Below are 15,318 nucleotides of genomic sequence, written 5' to 3'. Positions count from 1 at the left end.
AAGAGTGGCAATCATGAGCCAGTTGTACAACCAGTACTTCCACATGTGCACGAAGAGGCCACAGAAGTACAGGATGCCGCCAGGTGCAGTTGCCACGACATTCACTTGGGCAATGACGAAAGGCACCCCAAAGACAATCAACTATGTGGCATATATACATGGCAACCTAGTAAAGATGGGCAACAAGAAGCCAACCTATATAGTGCCAGGAGAACTAATCACCAAGGTGATTTATGGGGCACTACACGCAAAGGGAAGATGGCCTGACCCCCCGTCTCAGAACGACTGGCTAAGGCTAAAAGAAGACAAGGAAGATGAGCCTCAAAGAGCACCAAGGGTGGCTACAAGACTGAAAAGATGGCTAGAGCCAGTTCAAGAGGAGCAGCCCGAGCAAAAGAAAGGGAAGAAGGAATTTGCTCAAGTGCCTGCCAAAGAAACAAGGTCATAGAAAGCGGCAAGACTAGAGAGGCTGATGGAGAGCTTCCAAGTAGAGAGAGCCCTCAAGGGTGATTTAAGTGAACTCTGGAAGCCTTCTCTAGAGTCTATGTCAGGATCATCCCGAAGAGTGCAAAGGGACCGATTTGAGGACTATATCAAGAATTTTGAGATTCTTGATGCTGCATCAGAGAATATTCCACATGTCCCTTTCACAGAGGAAGAAGTACAGCAAATACGACAGAAACTGCTAGATGAGCAAGAGATCCAAGAAAGAGATAGAAAAGCTAAAGTAGACAGGGACTTAAAGGGCAAAACTGCATCTCTACCAGCCAGCCCTAAACCCAGCCCACAGACCTCACCACCACCCTCTCCACCTCCTAGCAGCCCTCCACCAGAGATAAGTCGTGGCTGAAGACAAAGCAGAAGAGCAAGAGCAGAGACAAGAGCCGGAGCCAAAAGAAGAGGCTAAGCCTCGATTGAGCAAAAAGAATTAGAAGATTATTATTACGCATTTTTGGACCTGCTAGCTGCAGGATACACGAAGGAAGAAGCCACCACAATCGCATTCAACTTGGCAAGGACAGGGCCTAAAGAACAGATGCAAGGCATTAGACTCGTGGAACTAAAGGAAATTGCTACGGATACAGTGAACCTGCACCCGCCCTCCAATGATTCGAACGTGGTGATGAAGAAGCTAACAGGGTTGAGAGCGCAATCCATGGCTTCAGAGAAAGAGATGACAGCTCTCAAGGCCACTGAAGTAAAGATTAAAATGGAAGTAGACGCTCTGCAAGGACAAAGACAGAGGCAAAAGGAGAGAGAAGTTGAGCTACAGGCCAGAGCTACAGGCCAGCCTAGCAAGGGCACTACAAAGCTGCCAGGCAATGGAGGAAGCCAATCAAGCAGCCGCAAAAAGAATGCAAGCAGTTGAAGAAGAATGTCAGCAGCTTAGCAAATCATTGCTAGATGCCGAGAAGGAAAGAGATAACTTAACACTACAGCTGGCAGAAGAATCTAAAGAAGTAGAAGCCATGAGAAATGCCAAGGAAAGGGTTGAGATAGATCAAGAAGAAATCCAGGATGAGTTCCTTGAGCTCAAGGACCAACTCAAAGTAAAAGATTAGACCATCCAGAGGCTGCGAGCATCACCTGCCAGAGTCAGAGCTACTAGCTCGACTCAAATCACGACTGAGAGTCAAATCTATGAAAAACAAATGCAAGAACTACAGAAAGAGCTGACTCTAGAGAAAAAGCAGAGATTCATGATGGTAGAAGGATCTATCATCATGCAAACGAGAATGGAAGAAGGCCAAAAATCCCTACAGGAGGGAGTAGAAAGCATGAAGAGAAAGCTCGAGGAGGTGGAGAGAATAAACGCCGAACTAAATGACCTCCTCGTGAATATAGGCGAAGAAGCAGAAACGGAAAAACAAAAACTCCTGAGGCAAATTGAGGAGTTAAAAGGACAGCAAAAGTAGGAGAGCCAAAGAGCATAGGGCCAGCGGCCAATGAGGGCATTGACTTAGAAAATGTGGCAGATCCGGTGGACACGCCTATGCAAGAGGAAATCCTAGAAGGATCCTCTCAAGAGCCGCAGGATCTAACACAGGAAGAGGAAGAAAAATTGCGAAAAGCAATAGAGATAGAGCTCAGAGAGACCACAAAGGAAGCCTTGGAGTGGGAGCAGAGGGTCTTCAAGTCTATGACTATTTAGAAGATCGACGCCAGCAACCTCAGGCGCGAGTGGCTTCAACCCTCTCTCCCATATCCATTGTTGAAATATGAAGCAACTACCATAAACAAGAAGATCAGAGAAGAGCCAACAATACCACTGTACAATGCAGATACCTCACAACCAGAAGGGGTCAGGCTCATTGTTGATTCTCAGCCTGGAGGAAGGCCTGGCTTACAAAGTACCCACAATACCTAATCCACTTGGTAGAGGCACCGAAAAATATCAGAGACAACCTCAGCTTTTGTCCTCTACCAAGGATCAGGGCGTGGAAAGCACAGGAAATATTACAAAGGAGCCAACCCACTTGGATGAACTACCCTAAGCTGCCGGGCTTGAAGGCAGGTGAGAGAATAAGTGTCCAATACATGGTGAAACCCTAACGGGCGCCATCAAGTTGCTCACTGGCTCACCTGACCTTACATGCATTATGATGAGGAAAATCTGCAGAACCCTCTTAGCAATGTTCGAGACTTTCAAGCCAGGCCAGGTGATCGACAACATCTTTTTCTTCTAGGATACTTACAGATGCGCTTATGATCTGTCTGGTCAGCCTTCCAAGGAGGTGATCCATGCGTTGTATCAAAGGATAATGTTTCTACCATCCTATCACCTCCAGGATTTTGAATAAGCGTTCTACACAGGCTTCTTCACAATAAACACTGACATTTTTGGCCCGACAATGATGAACCTGCATGCAAGATACGAATCTCTGCTAAAGATGCGAGAAACGATACGATGAAGAAGCAGATTAGTGGTCATGTCGGGGACGACATGAGCAAGGAGAGGGGGAGTGTTAGAAGCTAGACATACCCCACGGCAACTAACTACTCGGCGGATTATTATTTTTGTAATTATTCATTCATTGAGGAAAACATGATTTTTCACCTTGTAAATATTGGGACTTACAGAAGTTTCCAGATTGTATCCCAGTTTTGATAGTTAGATTGAGTAGATGGTTGATTTTGGAACTTTAGGGTTTGATAATTGTAAGGTATATATACCACTTTTTGACCTTAATGAAAAAACCCTTATGTCATTTGTAAAACAAGTTTTGAAGTTTGTGAGTGAGCGTACTGTGTACGAGAGAGAGTGTGAGCTTCATCCTGATGCTACGTGTGCTCCGGTGGTTGGAATCGAGTGAGGAGAAGTGCAGCGTGTTGCCCCCGATGAGAGCTACGTGCTGATACCTACATTGCGCGCGTACGGTCCAATTTTGCGAGCTCCTTCTCCGAGCTTCATCTGGTGTTTGGGTGAGCATACGTTGTCCGATTTTGCATTGCAGCATATCCACGCGTTCACATTGAGTAGAACTACACATTAGGCACTTTAGATTTTTGAAACAAAGACTTGTAGATTTCGGCCAGACATCCTACGTGATTTTGCACCGGGTGTTTTGGGTTGGGATTTTGGTTCATAGACCTTAGGGAGAGTGACCTATTGGTATTAGTAGGGTCTCCTTCAAGTTCTATGGCGTTTCGAGATTGTTTGATGGGTGTTCGGCTCTAGGAAGCGTTGTAGGAAGTTTCCTCTTATGCACTCTTGAAGGCTGTGACTTAGACAATTGGTAGAGACCTCTGTAGGAATTAGTTAGGAGTCGGTCGAGTGTAGGTCGACACCCTATGCTTGCTTCCAGGCGCCTGCGGGTCGAGCTTTGTCCTTAGCTGACATTATATGTTAGGTGAGTTCTCGCTGTGCTGATGTCCGTCGCGGCGTGTCCGTCCAACAAGCATGTGCATCCTTTCTTATCCTAGACTCATCAATTTGATAGCAATTTATTGCACCTCATTAGTTCATTTATACACCAATCGTCTTTTCCATGTTGTCTGGCCAGTAAGTCCCAACAATTTATGGGGGAAAAAAAGTACGGCACGAATCCCAAGAGATGCATGTTGCAAAGACAAAGGAAGGGATTGACAAAAGGAATAATGTGGAGTCATCTACTATAGCACGTTGGCACGAGCAATAGCGTGGGTTCAATGACACATAGTCATTGATGACAGCGTGGCCAGGTAGGTTTTGGGGAGGCTTGGTTAATTTTTTTTATGAAGCCTCCTACATGGTTAGCTCAGTTGACTTGAAGATGTGTGTGTGGAGCAATGAGAGTTTGAGTCGAGCTTGCTAAGTTTTTGGTTGGACAACTTGCAAAGGGCTAATGCTGCACCTGTTGGAATCTCGTCAAGATTGCAAGAAATATAATAATTAACCTATCAATATGTTGAACCGAGTAGTAGGCCAGTTGAGGGTAAGGGGAAAAGGAGAAATTCCATCCCAATATAGAGAAAAATAGTGTAAAGCCCCAAAAAATAAGCTTAATTTTCTTAAACTTTCTCCTCGCAAATTCAAGGAAAGGAATATGTATGTTTGGAAAATGGTTTTTCTTGAAAAGTGGTCCCTACAAACGTTCTTGGTGAACACTGACTCGCAAAATGTAAATTTCTCTGTCAAAAAAAGAACAATGGAGATTGGCTTAGATCTCTCTCTCTCTCTTAGAAAAAGAAAAAAGTAGTCCATCACTCGAATTCAAGACAAACGTCACAAAATAAGACGTCTCATGTCTTGATGGGTATTCAGTATTAATAGACTAGATACCAATCTTTGCTTACACAGAAGGAAAAAAGTAGTTCAACCTTGATAAATGGTGGTCCTCCAAACAAGAAACCCAAAGCATACACACACACAATCTTACATCTTCCCATCGAATCACCGACCATGGTCGATGTTGCGGCGGCTTTGATAGAATCATGTTACGTGATGATTACATGCATTACTTATTTGTTAAACCGAATTTTTTTTTGTTAGTAATCCATTTTGAAGTCAGCAGCAGCTTGTCAGTTCCAAAGGGCCCCATACCAAAATCTCACCATTACTCGCACAAAGACACCTCACAAAGTACCCGATCAACGCAATTATGACGAGGGCTAGCAGACCTCAGAGATAAGTTTCACTAACAAGCCAACTACAAGCACAAATAGTGTTTGATAAAAAACTGCACAAAAGTATCCAAAAGCTAAAAAACTAAACTCTGTATCCTCTACTGTTACGTCGACCACGAGCTCTCTCAAACTTGCGACCCTTGGACCGAACATAAGGCTTTGTGTGACTATGCGGTACACCGAGCTCTCCCAAAGTGCTTCACAGCTTCGCAAGCATTCTTTGGACCTCTCAAAAGTACAGTATTTGAGCCACTTGGGACCTTCAAAGCAAGTTGGTCAAATGTGAAACATTCTCCACCACCTTTCAAGATCCGGGATGGGGCAGTCTGTGTAAAGCGCAATGCGGCGGCTTTCAATGCTAGAACTCCATACACACTAACATCATTCGTGACAGTTACCACAATTACACCTCGTCCTCCTTCCCCTTCATGCAGTAACGTATGAGACGAGATAAAGATAGAGGCGGCCTGTTATAAGTTCTGCTCATAAACAACCGCTTCAAAAACATAGCATTAAACGGGCTGCTTGTCCTTCGAACGAGAAACCTATAGAGATTGACAATAAGATTCAGATAGACATTGTCACTCTTAGGAGCAGTGCACTTTGTCTTCTTATTGCATCCCCCAGCAGGCAAGTCGATACCCATGGTTGCTTCTGCTGCTGCTGCTACCGCTGCCAAGGATGAGGTGCTCTGCCTACCGAAACCCCTCTCAGAATCCTTCCTCCAACGGTATTCTCTCTCTCTCTCTAAACTTTCTCTCACAACATCGGGGCCTCTGAAAGTTGAGAGAGAGAGAGAGAGAGAGAGAGAGAGAGAGAGAGAGAGAGAGAGAGAGAGAGAGAGAGAGAGAGAGAGAGAGAGAGAGAGAGAGAGAGAGAGAGAGAGAGAGAGAGAGAGAGAGAGAGAGAGAGAGAGAGAGAGAGAGAGGCCCCGATGCTGCCAGAGAGAAGCGCTCTTGACAATGCGGCGGGATCGGGTAGCGGTGACACCTGAGAAGGAGGTTACTCCTCATTACACTATGGAACAAATTATGGCAGTCAATCCCTACAATCCAGACATCCTTCCGTACCTTGAGGCGTATGTGCCGGAGCAGGTTAACACACAAACTTACAGTTTGGATGCAAACCTACGCCTACTGCGGCTTTATCAGTTTGAAGCATCTCGAATGAATATCCAAATTGTGGAAAGAAGGCATTGATGGCGCTTTCTGCACCAGACTTCAATTTTTGCATGTTTATGATACCTGAAAAGCTTCAAATGGAGGATCCCTTCCTGACGGCCAGATTCATCTTGCTCATTTTTTGGAGACAGACAGATTCAGGGAGTTTTAATGGGATGAGGCTGCTAGAAATCGCCATATTTTGGAGGGTGTTCTAGGGTTCACGCAAGCAATACAAGGATTTGCTTTGCATGTTCTCTCTCTTTCTTACCAGAGGCCATAAACATGGAAGGTTTATTGCTAGAAGACAAGTTTTTGGAGCATCAGATTGCTAGTAATGGTTGGTCTGTAGAAAATCTTTTTGGTGGAGGACAACTTGTTGTCCTCCCTCCCAATGAGGATAACTATCCAAAGTTGAAGAAGAGCATTGTGGAGAGCATTCCATTAGAACATGTATCCAAGCTCTTTCCCATGCTGACTTAAGGCATTTTTAAAGAGCTCGAAAGCAAGGTTGCATTGTGGTTTCTGCTAGAAGCATCACTTGAAGAAATGCTATTCTTGTCATTGGGTTGCATTGCGCTCCTAATTATATTGCCCTGCTCAATGTTTCCAGCCTCATTTCAAAACAATTGAAGGTAGTTTGTTGGCACTGCCTGCTTGCAGGGAGTGATATAGGCGTGGTGCCTATGAAATGTTGTACACAACTTTTAGGCTTTTTGAAGTTATTATAAGATGTTTCTTTTCATCGTCCCTTTGGAGCCATGCTTGTTATAAAAATAGCAGTTGCAAGATAAAAGATAATTAATTTGTCGACAACAGCAACAACGCGAAGAGCCTCAAGCAGAGACAGCTAGGTATGCTACTACAACTCCTCCCCTCCCCCCCGATAGTGCCGTCGTTGCATGGGGAGAATTTGTCCTAAGAAAAGTGTTCATAACTTTATCCACCTTGCATAATCTTTTATCAAAGCACTTCTTATAATCCCCAACCATTACCACCTCCCTTGACACCTTTGTCACCACCATCTTTGGCAACACCACTAACTTTCCCCACCCCCTTGATGGTAGACTTCATATGATGGTTTGACCCATACTTTAATATATACCATGATGTTGAGTTGTCAAAAGAATGACCTCATTTCAATAATAGAATTATTTTCAAGTTCCCATAATTTTTTCTAGAGTAACTTAAAAATGCATAATATAGTATCGTACATCAACCCATAATAACTTGAGGTAGAGTGAGAGAGAGTAGAAGAAGAATAAGTGAAGAGCTCCCAAACTCTCCTTATTCATGAGATTTGTTTCAGTGGCAACAATCTTACCTTTTTAGTGTAAAGCTCGTGGTTGAACCCTTTGATTGGGGGGCTGAAATTGGGAAATAGTTTTTCATCACCCTTTTTATGGAAGCAATGGAACTATGACATATTGCAACGATGGTATACACACAACAATGTGTCATATGTGATGCTTAATGTATAATAAACACCCAAATTGTTAACAAGATCTATGAGGTGCTGCGTGTAAGGAGGTACGAATATGAGATTTATATCTAGCAAGGATCAATGGCGGTACCAAATTGCAATGAGCTTCCAATATTTTGAGGGCAACGATTTCCAAGGAGAGAAATATCAACATGCCATTGTAATGGTTCCAAGTGTTCTATCCCATCAAAGGAAACACTCTACCCAAACCTTGTTCAAAGGGTTTTGTCGGTCAAAAATTTGTGGTTGATTTACCATTAAAAAGGATTTGTGTATATTTTAAACCCTCAATAAACGCATCCACTAAGAAGAACCCACATCCTCTTCTATTCATTGATCCGATCTTGGATTTAGTGGCAGGTTATGAGAGGTACAGTGTGTGTGATGGTTTTTCAGGCTATTTTCAATTGAGGATTGCTCTTAAAGACCGAACAAAGACAACTTTCATTACGCCATGGGGTTGTTATTGCTACATGGTATTGCCATTTGGGTTGTCAAATGGACCATATTTCTATCAAGAGAGAGAAAATTGGGTATTGGCACCATTCGTTGGTAGTTGTGTTAAAGCTTTTATGGACGACTTCTGTGTCTACAACAATAGGGCTGAACACCATGAGAAGCTGCTAATGGTATTGGCTCGATATGATGAATGTGGAGGAAAACTAAATCCAAAGAAATGTCATCTAGCACAGCCAAGGGTGAAGTTATTGGGCCATATGGTGTCAGAAAATGGCATTGAGGTTGATCCAGAAAAGGTTAAGTCTATTATTCTTCTTCCATCACCTAAGAGTACAAAGCAATTGGCAACCTTTATACACAAAGTGAAGTACATGGCGCGGTTTATTCCATTGTCTTCACAGCTCCTTTATCCAATACAACAAGTGGCAAATCATGATCCATTGCAGTGGGATGACGCCAATGTATTGTGCAAGCCGAGTGAAGTTGCTAGCAGAGAGAAAGTTCTCGGAAGTAGAGCTAGTGATGGCCAGTGTAATATTTGCTTGTCGATGATTTTGTCATTACTTGCTACCATGACCTTTTGTTTTCTTAATGAGTTATGCATTTTTGCCACAGTTAATTAATGGCACTAACATGTCAAATGTGGTCAAGAAATGGGTAATTGAGCTACAAGAGTTTGAGTTCTCTTTTTGAGTGGAAGACAGTACAAGGGCTACCCTAGCTGATTTGTTGACTTACAAGGAGAATCCCCTCCTTGTTAAGGAAGAGGTGGTGAGAAGGGTAGTTGAAGAAGTACCACCGATCAGCAATGCACATGTGTTGTTATTTGATTTTTCATATAGAAAGAGCCATGATGCGGCTTTAGGGGGTATTGCACTTTATGATCCAGAGGGGAAGCTAGTATGCAAGAGAGGGTTCAAATTGGATGCTCATAGTAACAATGAGGCTGAATATGCTACGTTGGAAGCCGGATTACACGTTTGTTTCAAGCATGGGATTAGAAGGTTGAGCATAAAAGGTGATTCCTTGTTAGTTGTGAAGCAAGTGTTGGGTGTGTGGAAGAGCAAGAACACCTCATTGAAGGAAATGTGTTCAGAATTAAAGGCCTGTTAAAATAGTTCAAAGCATGGAGCATTAGACACATTGAACGTGCTCTAAATGGAGAGGCACATGAAGAAGCTCAAAGCATGATTGGGGAGCTATTTGTGTTGAGGACCAATTTACCTCTTTATCATGGTCGAGAAAGTTTGTCTCAAGAAGAGGAGTTTTTGCTAACAGGAATCATTCCGAAGGATATTCAGAATTCTAAGAAGTATGATTTTGTGCGTAGAGCACCCAAGTGCAAATTGATTGGTGATGTCTTGTACATGAAAGGGGTTGATCTCGTGGTGAGACGTGTACCTTGGAGGGAGGAGCTTTATAGAGTGTTGAAAGAGAATCATGAAGGCGCATGTGGCGGACATTTTGTTCTAAAGATCACCTTGCATAAGATCTTGCAAGAAGGGTATGTATGGCCTAGTTTGCACAAGGATGTTCACCATTGGTGTAGGTCTTGCAAAAGGTGTCAAGCATTTGGGAAGAGAGTGTTGAAGCCAGAACTACGAAAATCCATTATGGCGTTTGATGTGTTTGAAAAGTGGGGGATTGATGCAATAGGCCCGTTACCTATCACAAGCATGGGAAAAAGCTATATTTTGACTGCAGTAGAATATGTCTCTAGATGGGCAAATGCTATAGGGTGGATGCATGAATAGGTGGACTTACTACCTGTGTCCCAGACACACTAGCATGCTGGTAGCTACCTCCCAAATCTAAAGGTGGAGGGAAACTTTTGAATAAATTTAATAATGATATTTTAAAAGACGTGACAGAGACCATGATCGAAGGTTGTTACGTCTTTTTGTTACTCTCTCTCTCTCTCTCTCTCTCTCTCTCCCACCCCCCCCCCCCCCCCCGCCCTCTGTGTTGAAGTTGAAAGACTCCATAGTTGCCTCCTCGATAACTGATCTCTCTCTCTCTCTCTCTCTCTCTCTCTCTCTCTCTCTTGCTATGGTTCCCATCTCCATAGCTGAGCACACACTCTCTCTCAGAGTAGCTTGACTTCCTTGATTATTGCTCTCTCTCTCTCTCTCTCTCACACACACACACACACACACACACACACACACACACACACACACTGCATGTGAATCCCTAGCTGGTGTTTAGGGCTTAGCTTTGGACAGGGTACCCACTTTGGCATCCTCTTTCCACCTCTCAAAGACTCACAAGATGGTGGAAATCGTGGAAATCATTCCAGATGAGGATGCTGTGAGTTTAACAAGTAGCACATGCCTTTGTTGTGACTCAGTCAAGTGGAGATCATGCAAAAAGAGTGTAATCAAGGATTATGAAACAAACCGAAAGCGTGCATATCGCGAGAGAATCAAAGAAAGGGAAGCTAGAATAAATAGGTCGATATTAATGAATTTCAACACCGCAAAATTACTACACAGGTGATCAAGTTTTTCAAGCAATGCATAGAGGGTCTTGACAACAAGGCAAAGGAGGAAATCATAAGGAGCATTCTCAAGCATCGAGCATTGAGAGACCTGAAAATTCAATCTACAGGAGGTGAGGTTTCCAATGATGAGCAGAGGGTATTGATTAATGGAATGCACAACACTCTCAAGGTAATCAAGAGACCAAAAAGCTCGGCAGAGTTGTTTATTAAATGGGCGAGTATCATGATGGTTATGAATTCCACAAGCATAAAACCAAATATAGCAGCTGCATCGAGGCTTCTTGGTATCCATCGAAGGAACTTCTATGTAGCTAAGAAACATAATCACACAGAACTGCCATTGCATTTGTGTGGGCGACAACCATACACAAATAGTGTAAGTACAGAGGAAATGAAGGCCACAGTGGTGAGCTTCTAGACTCACAATACTCGCGTATTGCCCAACAAAAAGGATGTGTGTTGAAAGCGTATTGCACACAAAGTATTCGATAAACACCCAGTGCATCTTCTTGAGCAACCCTAGGTTTTTTTTGACTTCTTGAGTAACTACAAGCTTATTTTCATTGACAATTATGACACTGGTTTGGTTGTACTTCAGTTGACTGTTGTACAATTTGCTTATTGTTGTACATTGCTTTAGACCTAGTAACTACCACTGCCAAATAGGTAGCTTACTATACATGACTGGTAGCTACCACTGTGATCGTTATAATTACCACTGTCAGACTTTGGTAGCGTCCATGTTGTCCTTGGTAAAGGTAGCTACTAGTTTGATAGGGGTTGCTACCAATCTGCCATGGTGTTCTTGGTAAATTTGCTGGCTACCACGTTCAACCTGCTAGTTTACAGTCTCATAGTCATGATAAGGTAGCCAGCAGTCTGATAGTGCTTTCTACCACATTGCCATGGTAGTATTGGTGTATTGGTAGCTATTATTGTCAACTTGGTAGCTATCAGTATCCTAGTGCTAGCTGGAGCTATCACTCTGAGAGTAACAGCTTCCAGTCTGCCATGCAATCCTGGTCGAAGCTACCAGTCTGCCATGGCAATATTGGTGGAAGCTACCAGTTTGCCATGGCAATCCTGGTGGATTGGTAGCTATCATTGTCAGCATGGTAGCTATCAATATCAACATGGTAGCTATCAATGTCAACCTGGTAGCTACCCTTAGGTAGTCTGATAACAACTAGCCTTACAGTGCTACTCATGGTAAAGGTATCCACAAGTCTTAGAGTGCTTCCTACTATTAGACTCAGGCTCTTGTATCTTTTCTCCTTCCACGCATCACAAAATATTAGTTACCATTTTGAGAGTAATAGCTTCCACTCTGCCATGCAATCCTGGTGGAAGCTACCAGTCTGCCATGGCAATCTTGGTGGAAGCTACCAGTTTGCCATGGCAATCCTGGTGGATTGGTAGCTATCTTTGTCAACCTGGTAGCTGCCACTGTCAACCTGGTAGCTACCACTGTTAACCTCGCAGCTATCCTTAGGTAGTCTGATAACAACCACGTCTTAGAGTGGTTTCTACTATTAGACTCAGGCTCTTATAAGTTTTCTCCTTCCACTGATCACAAAAGTATTAGTTACCATTCTTATACTAGCTCCCACCAGATTGATCTCAGTTTTTCATGTCAACAATAAGTTATGATTTTGCCAATAAGTGTACTGAATATCATTATTTAATGCATGTAGAATTCTTTCTTGCCTTCAAACAGAGTCACCCAGAGGTACAAATTCACCAAAGGACATTTGAAAAGCTGAAACCTTATTTTGTACGCAACCTTGGAGATCGCTACAGCTGTTGTTGCATCACTCATATTCAAATTTCATTCTTGAGGGATGCTATAAATCATATAAGGCATATTTCTTATGGTGTACATGGGAAAGAGTGTAGTTGCCAATGTGATATTTGTGGTGCAGATTTGAAATGTAGTGCTCAGCTTTGGGAGTCAGTTTTATGCTCGAAGGCTAGCGGGTCAAATTTTTTTGCACTGAAGTGTTTGATTGGCGAATGCTCTTTGTGTGGGCCTTCAAAGAGGCTACCAATTTTCCCGATTGAAGAGTTAAATGGTGCACGCATGGTAATAGTTAAGATTTTTGAAGACCTTGAAGTTGGCGAAACAGATTCAGGGAAAAGAAGAAAAGAAAAGTTCTTTCTCACAAGGAGATGTAGTGCGGGCAGCTTTTCATACTGCTCAAGGATCATCTGAGTAAGTTTATAAAGCACAATTTTGTTTACAGATGGCACGCCGAGCAGTTTAAAGATTGTCTACGTATCTTCCTTGAAGATGTGGTAGTGTCAGTGGTGGATTTCGCTGAAAATTATACTTTCAAAGAACAGAACAAGATCCAATCGATGCATTGGTTTTCTAGCCAGGTGACAATCTTCGTTCACATTACATATTTGAGGATTCCAGGTAGTGTCCAAAAATACTATCATTTCTATATATCTGATGATAAAAGCCATGATACTCTTTTTGTCCAGCATTGCTTTATGCTCCATTATGGTTGGTTGAAAGAGCTAGGCATATCGATGCATTGGTTTTCTAGCCAGGTGACAATCTTCGTTCACATTACATATTTGAGGATTCCAGGTAGTGTCCAAAAATACTATCATTTCTATATATCTGATGATAAAAGCCATGATACTCTTTTTGTCCAGCATTGCTTTATGCTCCATTATGGTTGGTTGAAAGAGCTAGGCATATCGATGCATTGGTTTTCTAGCCAGGTGACAATCTTCGTTCACATTACATATTTGAGGATTCCAGGTAGTGTCCAAAAATACTATCATTTCTATATATCTGATGATAAAAGCCATGATACTCTTTTTGTCCAGCATTGCTTTAAGCTCCATTATGGTTGGTTGAAAGAGCTAGGCATATCGCTCAAAGAACATTGGGTCTAGTCATATGGAGCAGTCTCGCAGTTCAAAGCAAAGAGGCCTTTTTATTTTGTTGCTCGATATGGAACTCTGACAAGTTTGAAAATGACACATCACTTTTCAGGTTCAGGTCATGGGAAGGGCGAACATGATGGTGCAGGTGCTGTTATTAAGAGGCATCTCACTTAGGAGTAGATAAAGCCAGACTGTGTGAAATTACAATGTGTAGCAGATGTGGTGCCATTTTTGAGAGAAATCATGTCCAATGGTGCTACAACCACGTATTCTTTGCAGGTACGACCAATTACTTGACTGTTTTGGGAGGTCAAAGTAGGTGATGTGGATAGAAGCCAACGTCGGGATTGTAAATCTGTGCCTAATACACATGGGTTACATTGTGTCGGCGGCTACTCCTTAAAAAATGGAAAACTTCTTAGGTATCGGCAATTCTCATGCTTTTGTAGTGCTTGTTTGCAAGGTAGTTGGAGGATGTGTTCGAAAAAATCACACATTTCTGCATGGAATTATGTTACCCTTGGACCTACAGATGATGTCAAAGATGATGATGAGATTGAAGAGTTTGCATATGAAGGACACCATGATGCGTTGAGTGATGCACTTCATGTTGGTGACAATTTTGCTGTTATAGCTCCTCATGACAATAAGGAGCTTGTGGATTTCTATGTCTTGAAATGTACAGCAGAAAAGACTCAAACTAAAGCTTTGCTAAGAGATGCATGGGGGAATGTTTGCAATGCCGGCTCATTTGTTGTCAAAGGAGTTTGGTACGAACAAGCAAAAGAAAATCCCTATGAGTTCAAGCTATTAAATTTTGAGCTTGAAGCCACCTTGCAATCCCACCTTGTACGAGCTATTAAGTTCCCAATGCAGAAAGTGGGACGTACAAGAAAATTCTTAATTTCCCTCAGAAACATATGAGGCCATTTACAATAGCACTCCTTTTGATGTACAACATTCCTAGTTCTAATCTAAGATGCTTTTGATGGCCCTTCAGTATCTTTTCTTTTTCTTTTTCTTTGGGGGAATCTCCGTAATCTCTATGCTGAGCATCACCCTGTTTTGCAATTGTTTGAATCGTGTCTAAAATGCCTATGTGATATCCTGAGGCAGATAGCATGAACACTCTATCGAAAGCCTTTCCCTAAAAAAGGAGATGAGGGCAACTCCATATGAGACTTGCACATGCAATCGGCCATTCAAGGGTTCGATGCCCCTAGCCGGACAGCCAACCGATAAAGGATCTCGCACATGCACAACAAGCCGCTGCTCAATGGTTGTGTTGACGGAGAATAAGGTCAGCTTTTGTAGGCCCGCAATAGCAGGTGTTAGCTGTCTTTTGCAAGCTCTTGCTTCTCTCCCGTCTTCGCCATCGGCACCGTTATAGTAGCTGAACATCGTGAATAAGGAGATAAGGAGCCGTTCAGAATAAGCGCAGGGGCATGCAAACGTGGCAGCACTTTTCGAACATTCGAGGTTGCATGTGTGAGTCATCACGTTGGGGGTGATAAGGAGCCGTTCAGAATAAGCGTAGGGGCATGCAAACGTGGCAATACTTTTCGAACGTTCGAGGCTGCATGTGTGAGTCCTAAGAGACAATGGACAGGTGACTATGCTAAATTCTGAATACATCTGATGCATGAATGATCATGACCACTAGAACCAACCCAAGTGCCCACCAGTACTCCCGTGTGTACATTAAG

The 15,318-nt window shown here is 42.8% G+C and overlaps 2 pseudogenes; one reads left to right on the top strand and one right to left on the bottom strand.

Annotated features, from left to right (window-relative positions):
- Positions 1-5,188: 5,188 nt before the first annotated feature.
- Positions 5,189-5,752, bottom strand: LOC147465730 (large ribosomal subunit protein eL18 pseudogene; annotated as a pseudogene).
- Positions 5,753-6,068: 316 nt separating this feature from the next.
- LOC147465729 (eukaryotic translation initiation factor 3 subunit K pseudogene) lies at positions 6,069-6,749 on the top strand (annotated as a pseudogene).
- Positions 6,750-15,318: the final 8,569 nt, after the last annotated feature.

Source organism: Adiantum capillus-veneris, chromosome 1, assembly GCF_014529385.1.
Source record: "Adiantum capillus-veneris isolate H3 chromosome 1, ASM1452938v2, whole genome shotgun sequence".
NCBI classification, from domain to species: Eukaryota; Viridiplantae; Streptophyta; class Polypodiopsida; order Polypodiales; family Pteridaceae; genus Adiantum; species Adiantum capillus-veneris.
Note: the sequence above shows the minus strand (reverse complement) of the source record. Positions and strands in the feature narration are given on the sequence as shown.